Source organism: Ipomoea triloba, chromosome 14 (genome assembly GCF_003576645.1).
Source record: "Ipomoea triloba cultivar NCNSP0323 chromosome 14, ASM357664v1".
Classification (NCBI taxonomy): Eukaryota; Viridiplantae; Streptophyta; class Magnoliopsida; order Solanales; family Convolvulaceae; genus Ipomoea; species Ipomoea triloba.
Window position 1 is genome coordinate 4,810,734 of NC_044929.1, and position 11,910 is coordinate 4,822,643.

Consider the following 11,910-nt stretch of genomic DNA (forward strand, 5'->3'; position numbering starts at 1 on the left):
GTTGGAAGAATGATTTTGAGAGTACATGAATATTTTTTATGGCGAAAAGAGGATAAATCAATCATAAATACAAATTTCGAGAACATAAATTCCGTATTTTGAGATTGGCCCACAAAATTAGGCGAGAGCCGTCCCGTCCGTACTATTGCTATTCTAGCCTCAAACGACAAACTATGGGATAAGGATTAGGACTTGCGAGGGATATATAGCCTTACTTTTGAAGATACCCATTAAATGATCAATTAACAAAACACCCATTCTTCAAAAAAAAAAAAAAAAAAAAGAAAAAACAAAAAACAAAACACCCAAATATGAGTTCTGCATATTCATTTCATGCCGATGCAGGTGATATCCAACAGATTAAGAAGGTGACGGAATTCATTAGAGAATTCCATTCCGAATCGAAGAAGCTATGGTATCTCGCCGCGCCGGCCATATTCACAATTGTTTCCCAATACTCCATCGGTGCCATCACTCAGGTGTTTGCCGGTCACGTCGGGAACATTCAACTTGCAGCTGTCGCCGTCGAAAACAATCTTATTGCTGGCTTTGCCTTCGGCATCATGGTATATATCCATTATTTTTGTCCATACATGATTAGTAAATTGTTCCAATATACTCCCTATTATTTTTGACACTCAAAAATACTATTCCATCCGTCTCATTTTATGTGTCTGATTTAGTTAACTAGCCCGACTGAAGTTATTTTTAATTTAATTTTTTATAATATTAAATTTCTTATTAATATACAAAATTTATATATTTAAAAACTACACTAAAAGTAAAAAAAATAATAAAGAAAATAAACAAAGAAGAAAGAGTTGGATTGACCAATGAATAGTAAGTAGGATAGATAAAATGGGACAGGGGGAGTAATTGAACTCTTAAAATATACTTTTGTCCACCTTTTATTACTTCACACAAATTTTTGATGTAGTCATCTTTATTGGGACCCAAAGAATAAAAATAATATATCATTATTTGTCATATTATGAAGTCAAAATGATGAGATTGGTAGAATTTGGAAGTCCATTTAGTAAAACTCTTTTACACTACAAAAACAATAATTAAATGAAAGAGAGAGAGTAAATATCTATAAATTTCATTATTTTATTTTTGAAAATTAGTTAATAAATTAAATATTGTTAGGAATATATATATATATATATATATATGGATTAGAATTAAATAGCACTAATGAATGACACATAAATCCAATTTAATAATTAGATAAAACCATTTGAAACTGTCATACTTATTATAGAAATAATATTTACAGTTACAAAATTAAGTACAATTAATTTATACCGATCATAATAACGTGTTTTAAAATACCTGAATGATCGACAACCATTTACTTGTCCTAATGGCCAGAGCACCATTCGGTGCTGCTGCCACCATTCGTAATTAAGGTGCTAATTACATAGCATTTAAAGTGCTTAATTAGCACCTTGCTTGGTGCTTCATAGCACCTCACGTAAGTGCTGCTATTAGCACTAAAGCTTTCAAAGCTTTAATTGGGTACTAATTATGACGCCACCTTTAGATTAAAGCACCAAAGTGCTTGATGGAGTCATAAACACGGTTGGGCTGGTTTTTTGGGTGGGATACAAAAATAGGTCACTTTTGAAAAGGTAACAAAGATGGGCAAAGTACTTTCATGGAATGCATGTTTGCTTAAAAACAAATGCATTATGCGAATGCATGTTAGCTTTTCTAAAAAAAAATAGTTAAAATGTAGAAAATGAGTGTATGATACGTGTATGTGTACAGTATTGTAGTTTAAATGAAATTAGGGTTATTGGTCTTGGACCCACTATTTAAGTATTTTTTATCCTTATATTTCAAAAAATAAATACATAACTACGTATTTATTATTTTTTATTTATATATGGTATTCTTTTGCCAAGGACCTTGTGGTCCAGTGACATCAAACCATTCTCTTTATACGGGAGGTGGTGGGTTCGAACCACAGTGGAGGCAATACTAACTCTTGTGCTTCAATAGGTTAAAAAAAAGAGATACTGCATTATAATAGAGCCTCCTCAGTGGAGGCAATACTAACTCTTGTGCTTCAATAGGTTAAAAAAAAGAGACTGCATTATAATAGAGCCTCCTCAGTGGAGGCAATACTCTTGTGCTTCAATAGGTTAAAAAAAGAGATGCATTATAATAGAGCCTCCAAAAAAGAGATGCATTATAATAGAGCCTCCACTGATAGAGCCTCCACTGTACTCTTGTGCTTCAATAGGTTTCAATAGGTTAAAAAAAAGAGATACTGCATTATAATAGAGCCTTCTCAGTGGAGGCAATACTAACTCTTGTGCTTCAATAGGTGTTCAAAAAGGACAACATGCATCCTACAGTGTAGTATTGCCCATATTTGTATCCCAATAATTTCCGTCCTCTTTTTGTATCCTACCTAAAAACTATGCATTCTGAAGATGCATGTTCAAAAAGGACAACATGCATCCTACAGTGTAGTATTGCCCATATTTGTAACACAATAATTTCCGTCCTCTTTTTGTATCCCACCTAAAAATCAGGCCCTACCGGCGAAACCACCCGTGCTTGATGAATCACTATTCGTGACTGCTTAATCGACCTTCGTGAGTGCTAACAAATTAGCACTTTCGTAAATCGTAAGTGCTACAAAAGCACTTTAACCTTTTGTAATTTGTAATATTTTTCACCTATTATTCATTTTGAGCGTATAATATATTAATTTCTTCGTCTCAGTATGAAGAGCGCACATCCACTTTAACCTGACTCAAATCAGATGTAGACCCCACATATATTTGTACCATAAAATAGTCACTTTAATTGTCATTTTATGCTAAAAATTCCAACAAAAAAAAAAAAGATGAGCAGGGTTTCGAGAGAGAACAAAATGTAGGTAGTATGTCTTGCAAAAATTCTTCTGCTTATACCAGGCTTATATAGGAGTTAAAAGGATTAAATCATTAATTTTGTAAGCTCCCTAATTTTCATTGAATTATAATCACATATCCCTTGTATTTCAATTTCGCATTCGCTAGGAAAAAAATTCCCATTGAGACAAGAGTACCATTCTTTTTCCTGACCTAAAAAAAATATACCCATTGTAAACAAAACTACCCTTCTAAGATTTTTTTCTTATTTAAGTATTTAAAAAGTTTAACATTTTATTATGTTTAATTAAGTTGTTTATTTTTATTTTTACGAATTGAAATTTTTTTGGATGTGACCTTATGAAGGTCAGCGTTGCATGGTTAAGTAAATTTGAGAGCTATTAAATATGTTCTAGTGATACAAAGTTATATAAAAAAAAAAGTCCAAATAACAACGGCATTGTATTATAGTTTTGACACAAATGTACTTATTATTATTTCTGTCTCTTAATTCCCATGTTGCAACCAAATGGTGTGTTAGAGAATTTATGCAAATCCACTGATATAATATGCTTGTTTTAATGATTTGACCACAAAAAATGAGTCAAATTCACAAAAACTTAACCAAATCAAGTATTCCACGTTGACAGTATGGAATGGGATTATGGGAAGTGCACTAGAAACACTTTGTGGACAAGCATTTTGAGCCCAAAAGCTAGAAATGCTTGGTGTTTACCTGCAAAGGTCATGGATTATTCTCAATGCCACAGCCATACCCTTGACAACAATATACATATTCTCCACCCCAATTCTCAAACTTCTTCACCAGAACCCACAGATTTCTAAAGCCGCCGGCACGTTCGCCTTGTGGATGATTCCGCAACTCTTCGCCTACGTTTTCACTTTCCCTATCCAAAGGTTCTTGCAATCACAAAGCAAGATTTATGTGATGGCTAGCGTTTCCGGCGTGGCTTTGGTCGGCCACGTCTTGTTTAGTTGGCTTTTTATGCTCAAGTTGCGGTGGGGGCTCCCCGGCGGCGCGGTGGTGCTGAACACCACGTGGTGGTTCATGGCGGTGGCGCAATTTGTGTATGTTCTCTCCGGGGCGTGTGGGGATGCTTGGAAAGGGTTTTCCCGAAGGGCCTTTGGGAATCTCACGGGCTTTGTTCGCCTATCTCTTGCATCAGGAGTCATGTTTTGGTAAGTTTAATTTTTTTTTCGCTACTATTAACTATGTTACAATATAGTATCTGTTCATAAATACAAAGAGTAAATGCCCTTACATTGGAGTTCGGACCTGAGACCAGTCATTTGGTAAGTTTAATATTAATTCTTGTTTTCATTTCTTAATTTGCGCGCGCACACACCCATAGGCAGCGGCGAATTATTCTGTGGACTCGGGTCCACCTTGCAAGGTGAATTCAGATCCAAAACGATGTAGATACACAATTTACATACTTAACGTTCACAATTTACCTTTTAAAAATTTATAATTTGTATTCTACGAATGGACAATGTTAACATATATGTTATTGATTACCTTATTTTGTATTCACAAGTTTCTTTCAAATACTGTAGTCAATTTCAATATTAAAATTACACAATTAAATCTTTTTAAAATTTAATACAGTCTTATATTCACGAATCCTCTTCTATAGTTGTTATGTGTTTTGACTTAGAAACACAATTTACATTCTGAAAATTCACAATTTCAATACTAAAAATATACAATTTAATGTCTTTTAGGACTCAAATCCACCTTGCAAGGTGAACCCTAGTCGATGGTATAACAGTCCGTCAGTCCCCACAGGCCGGGAGGACTCTAGTGAGAACTAAAACTAGGGTGGGGAAGGATGCCATTTAATTTCAAAAGATGAAATATATCAATTTTCAAATATGTCATTTATTTTAATTTAAACCTATTTAAAAAATTACAGCTTGACTCCATGAGAACAAGGGTGGGGAAGGATGCCATTTAATTTCATTTAAAGCTATTTAATAATGTTAGGTGCACTTTTATAAATTAAACATGTTTTTAGAGTATTGAAATAAAATCACGGTGAAATTGAAATTGTAGCACTAACAGGGCGTTTAGTTGGGGAAAATGAATTAGGGAGGAAAAGAATTGCAATTCGGTAGGAATAAAGTATGAATTTAAATTACATTGTTTGATAGGAAGGAATAGAATTATTGGAGATACACAATTTAAATTGTGAACGTTCAGTACGTAAATTATGAACATTCAGTATATAAGGCTCTGTTTGACAGAACTTATTTAGGAGCTTATATCTTATTTTAAGCTACTAATAAGTTATAAGTTTTGTTTGGTAATGTTCCCAAAATAAGCTAGTAACTTAAAATAAGATATTATTTTGAAGGGTCGCACTTGTGTGAGTATCCTTATTCGTGAGACGGGTCGGGTCAGATCGAAGCAACATGCAAATGTCATACTTATATGTGCAAATGTCATACTTATATGCTCAAATATAATACTAATCAAGAATACAATTTTTGTTACTTATAAGAGAAAAAGTAATACATTTTTCAGAATAAGTAATGTTGACAAGTGCCCTTACTTATAAGGGAAAATATAATACTTTTGAGAAAAAATGAAATACTTTTAAATCAAAATGTAAAAGTATTGTATTTTTTTCCCTTAAAAATATTATATTTACCATTATAAGTAACAAATTTTTTATTCCCGATTAGTATTACACTTGAGCATATAAGTATGATATTTGTGCATGTAAGTATTTTATTTGCATCTTGACCCGATCCGACCTGACGTGTCTCATGGTGAGACGGTCTCACACAAGTTTTTGCCTATTTTGAGGTAACTTTTAAAAAATAAGATAGTAGCTTGTTAACTTTTTTTTCATCTTTATCCTTATTATTTTAAATAAATGACTTCTGTTATCCCTCCCAATTAAAATCATTTTGACATTTTCTCTTCAATATATTTCGTTGTAATTTCAATTTGACATTTGTGTGTTTGAACATTAATTTTTGTATGAACTAAAAATATTTTTTTTTACTTTATATATTTTCAAATATAGGTTCTTACTTTATATTTTATTAAAATATATTAGTTTCTTTATTTTATATTTTAATACGTAAACAAATCTATTTAAATTTTATGAATATGTCATTTTTAGTCCTTTTACATTTATCAGCTTATTAAAAAACTAATTTTACCAAACACTTTTAAACATAGCAGCTAGCTTAACAGCTCTTCAAATTTCAACTATTAGCTTATAGCTTTTCAGCTTTCAGTTACTTTTCAGCTATGTTTGTCAAACATAGCCTAAATTGTGAACATTCAGTATGTAATTGTGTATCTTGGACCCGGGCCCACCTTGCAAGATGGACCCGAATCAACAAAACAATTTGCCCACATCTACACTATCCATTTTGATAAATCGAAGGCAAAGATTTCACCATTACTAAACTTTCAAGTTTGCAATAATTATAAAATAAACTCCATTCATAAAAATTTTCAATAATTATAAAATAAACTCCATTCGTAAATTTTTTTAATAATTATAATTTTAAAAAGTATGGACATATCTACACCTTCCATTTTGAGAATTGAAGGCTAAGATCTTACCATTGTTGTACTAAACTTTCAAGTTTGTAATAATAATAAAATAAATCATGTTATTAAATTTTTTTAATAATTATAAAATTGACCCCACATTTTTTTAATAAAATCCTCAACCATTTATGAACCTTGTCAATAATAATAATAATAATAATAATAATAATAATAATAATAATATTATTATTATTATTATTCAAAAATGGATATCATGTGGATGACATTTCAACAAAATAAGCAACCACGAAAAAATTGTCATGTTATTAATTATTTTATTTTATCTATAACTTCTTAATTATTGATAAGATTAAAATGACTTGATTGCAATTTTTTAAACAAATTGAGTTTAAGAGTCTAATTAAAACTTTTTAAGGTTAGAGGACCCTAATTATTATTTTTGCAATAATTAGAAAGTTTATTTACCTAATTTTTCACTATGTTTTTATGATTTGAATGTTTCCACTAATCACAATATTTTGTGGATTTGTGCAGCTTAGAAATGTGGTACTTTGTGGCGCTTATTCTTATTGCTGGATACACCAAGAACGCAGAAGTTTCAGTCGATGCAATTTCTATATGGTGAGTTTTTGTGCTTTTTCCCATTCTAGAAAGATGCTTTCTTTACAGTAAATTTTATCTCCCGTGATACTATGAAAGTTACCGTTTTACCTTTATGATGCACGAAATTATAAATTATGTTATTATTAATTTAAATAAAAAAAATAGAGAAATATAAAAGATGTTGAAATATACAATATAATATAATAATATAGTTGAACTTTTTTTAAATATATTTAGTTAGATATATTTTTTCAAATAAAATGGTAATACTTATGAAAATTTGACGGATCTCACAGATTAGAATCTGTGAAGCGGTTCATGGGAGATTTTGCCCACAATTTTAAACCTAGTGATATGATAGGGCAATAATAGATTCATTCTTAATAAACTCTATCAATTTACAAGTATTTGATAAATATTAATAGTTACGAAATGACAGAAGTATATGTAAACTTATGCTATAGAACTTTATGTGTAAATAGTATTATCCTAATGTTCAATGTTCATTTGCAGCATGAACATTTCGGGATGGACGTTAATGTTTGGTGTTGGATTCAGTGCTGCAATAAGGTAATTAAATTAGCTAAAAAAATATGTTATATGGGCACAAATTAATGGGAAAATCATTGTATTGGTTACTTAATTGTTTTGCAACTGTTAATTTAGTCCATAATTTGCAATTTGATTGAATGTGATCCTCCAATTATTTTTAATTTCGTCAATTAAATTCCCGCATTATTCCATCACGCACTCAGTCGTTAGTTGCCCTTATATGAGTGAGCATTTTAGACTTTTCTCATTACCCCTTTATCACCTTCATTGTTGGTCCCGTCGAGTGGGTCTCGTTGCGTAGTAGTTTATTTTGAAGAAGAAGAAGAGTGGGTCCTGCAGAAGAAGAAAAACCCTACCTCCATTTTGTTTTTCAGTTGATGCGGTGACACTGGTTTCGATCGCACCTCGCTAGCAACCTTAGAATTGGTATTTGATGCCACCGATGCATCGTTTTTTCGGCGAAACACCATCTATTCTGGGTGTCGATGTCAAGACTGAGGACAACGGCGACAAGCTTTGGCATTGCCGCGAGAAGATACAACATAGGTGGGCTGGGTTCCCGGCTTATCGTTGTTGTCTCCTTTCCTTTAGGCGGTGCTAGCTCTGACCATCGTTGTTTTCTACTTCGGGCGTGTGGCGTTGGCTCTCATCGCTGTTCATCGACTTTTTCGAGTGGCGCTGGTTGTTGGAGAAGGCAATAGTGCATAGAAGAGAAAAGAGGCATTCATTAGCGTTGGTTCTTCTTCTTTTGTTGTTACCGCAAGAGGTAGGGTTTTCTTTGGTTAGATCAAGATTGTTGGATGCCCCCGAGTAGGGTACCTAGTCGGGAATGAACCCACACACTCAGGACCCGCAGCCTACCTAGAAGACTGAGGGGACCCCCCAAATCGGGTCGCGTAAGGTGCAGACGGGGCACTAAGCAGACCAGGCAGTCAGGTCTCTTGCTAGGGCACCCAAGCCAACTCTGGTCACCCACCTACTTTGCAGGCAGTCGGGGTTGGCATGGCAAACCGGGTGCTGGACCTGAGGCGGGGAAAGATATTTCTTAGAGGTTTCTACCGAATTTGGGCGAGCTGAGATTTTCCTTTTCATCATTAGAAAAGAAATTTGATCGCTTAGGAAACTTTATGGAGATCAACTTTGTTAATATCTCTTTCCTTTCCTAAAGCATGTAAGCCTTGTATAAATACCCCTCCGGGGCACATTGAAAGGGATTCAATTTTCAATTCTCTAGCATTAGCGTTGCCACCTTACTACCTCAATTTCTCTCTTGATTATTTTGCGATTGTGTTGACCCACTGTCCAACAACCTTGTGGTTGTAAAACGAACAAAGACGGTAATGGAACTTGATGCTATTGTATTGGTTCCTTAACAACAACGAGTCACTCGACAAGACTAACAATGAAGGGTGATAAAATTGGGTAATGAGAAAAGTCTAAAATGCCCACTCAAATAAGGGAAACTAACGGCTGAGTGACGGTATAGTGCCAAAGGGATTTAATTGACGAAATTTAAAATAATTGGAGGACCACATTCATTCAAATTGAAAATTAGGGACTAAATTGTCATTTGTAAAACAATTAAGGAACCAAAACATTGATTTTCTCAAAATCACAGTTAAAATATTTATTATTATGTGATTTGGGCATCCAAGTCATCAAAACATATTTATGTAACATTCCAATCACCTTTAACTTGGAGGTTATCTGCAATAACATACAGGTCAAACGGGTTAATTAGATTACACTTTTTTCTAAGTTCAAGTGTCTAATTGGAGCTTTTTCTAGTTCAAGTGTTCAATTGTATTTTTTATGAATAATTCAAAGGCTTATTTGACCTTTATCCCTATTATTAAAAATATAATAAACCTTATGTCGGTGGTCTATCTTGTAATGTGGACCATGATACATGATATATAATGATTGCGAGTCTGACTCTTTGACATCTCTTCTGGCTAATTCGCAAAACTATAAAACGTATTATCATTTATAACATGTCATATTATTAGACAAAATATTCGAAATAAAATTTGATTATTAAAATTACAATTTCTTGAAGCTGTATTTAAGCATCTATAACACCACACCATGATTTTAGGATTTAAAAACACATATAATGCTTAATTATGGAATGAAATCCAATTCAAGCTTTAAACATAATGTGTGCAGCGTGAGGGTGTCGAATGAGCTCGGCGCTGGACATCCTCGGACAGCAAAATTTTCTGTAGTTGTGGCAACAGCTACTTCCTTATTCACCGGAATCATTCTCGGACTCATTCCTATTCTCCTTAGGAGCCGGTATCCGCCATTGTTTTCAAAAAGCTCGTCAGTACAGAAGCTAGTATATGATCTCACACCATTGTTAGGATTCACCATTACCCTTAACAGCCTTCAACCAACACTCTCTGGTTTGCATGCATACAATTCTTCTCTCATCTCATCTTCTTCTCTCTCCCAAAATCTTAGAAAAATGGTAATTTATGTCCTTCCATAATATGTCAATTATCAATGTCACTCCTGAATTATTAGTGGTGTAAAGGTTAGGTTGACCCTCAATTTTTAAAAATGGTAAATGTTGCCCCTCCCATACCGACAGGAGGGGCAATATATGTACCTTTTTTTAAATTGAGGGGCGACATTTACACCACTAATAATTCAGGGGTGACATTGATAATTGGCATATTATGAAGGGGCATAAATTATAATTTTCCCATAATCTTATGATGAAATATTTTGAAATTGATTCCAACACTGAAGTGCAGGGGTAGCCATTGGAGCAGGGTGGCAAAGCTATGTAGCATATGTCAACATTGTATGCTACTACTTGGTGGGTATTCCCATTGGTCTGATATTAGGCTTTGTCTTTAACAAGGGTGTCAAGGTATATATATATATGCATTTCTTCTCCCATAGGTTATAATAAGTTAATCATAATTAACCAATGAGCTCTGAAAGCATATTGTGAATGATTGTAGGGTATTTGGTATGGAATGATAACAGGGACAATAGTTCAAACCATTGTTCTGATAGTTATGGTCCTCAGAACTAACTGGAACAAGGAGGTACAGTATAATTATTTCCACAATTCCACAGCTACAAGGATTCAATTCCTTACTACTAATCTACTGTGCCAAAAGCTATAGCTCACAGCAAATAAGGCAACTTTATAGCCACCACAATTTTTAGAGGCAGAATGCTGAACGTGGCAAATTATACCATGGACTAGGGTCTACCTTGGATTGTAGACCCTAATCCAAAAAAACTTTCAGATTTTGTATCTGTAGTTGACACATTGTGTACCTGCAGTTGACAGTTTCTGTACCTGTAGTTATCACATTATCTGTCTGCAATTATCAAGTTATTTGTTTACATGTACAAAAGTTGTTAACTATAGGTACATAATGTGTTAACTGAAGGTACAAAATTTTTGTATCAGGGTTCACAGTGCACTATAGACCCTGGTCCATGATATAACAATTGGCTGGACTTGATCCTTAAACCAGCCTCCGCCCAACAATCCCTTAACCACCAATTGCTAGATTTGGTCGGTCACGGGTTATGTCAAGCACAATTATTGAAATTGATAAGCTTCTGATTAATCAATTCTCATTATACAGTCATAAGGTTTGGTTAATTAATGCTTAAATGTATGTAGGCTTTGCTTGCTGGGGACAGGATAAAGAAATGGGAAGCTGATCCACAGCCAGTTGAATACAGCTAATTTAGAAACTCATCATGTATTGGCAACTCATGATGGTATAATTAAACTGTTAGTCTGCAAATCTGGGCTTAATAATGTACATAATATTCACATATTCAAGAAACATAATGTAACACAATTCATGTTGAATTGTACGTGTAATAAATTTATTGTGGAAGTGTACTTGAAGGATACATGACAATAGAGACAATAAAGACAATCCTAAATTAAGAACCATAATCTCTTGTAAATTTTTCTGATTGAATGATTGAATTACATATTAATCATATTTATTAAAAGGTAGAATAACAAAATTTTAAAAGGATGACTAATTGTGAAAATCAAATAAAAGTTATGAATGTAATGTGACAAAATTAAAAAAAGTTAATTCTAGCGGAGGTCATTTGTCTTTTGTGCGGTTAGATCTGAGCAGTTGATCAAATCTAGATCAACGGCTCAAATCAATGAAATTTTTTTTAAAAAAAAAAACGCGTGTCTGGAAGAAAGAAGCATAAGCTAAAAATGACGCACCTTAAGTGATAGAAACACGCACCTTAAATGTTAAAATGACGCACCTTAAGTATTAATATCGCGCACCTACAGTTTATTTGTAATTACTATTTATGGGC

General features: G+C 33.3%; 1 pseudogene; it reads left to right on the plus strand.

The window, feature by feature from the left end:
• Nucleotides 1–231: 231 nt before the first annotated feature.
• Nucleotides 232–11,518, plus strand: LOC116004488 (annotated as a pseudogene).
• Nucleotides 11,519–11,910: the final 392 nt, after the last annotated feature.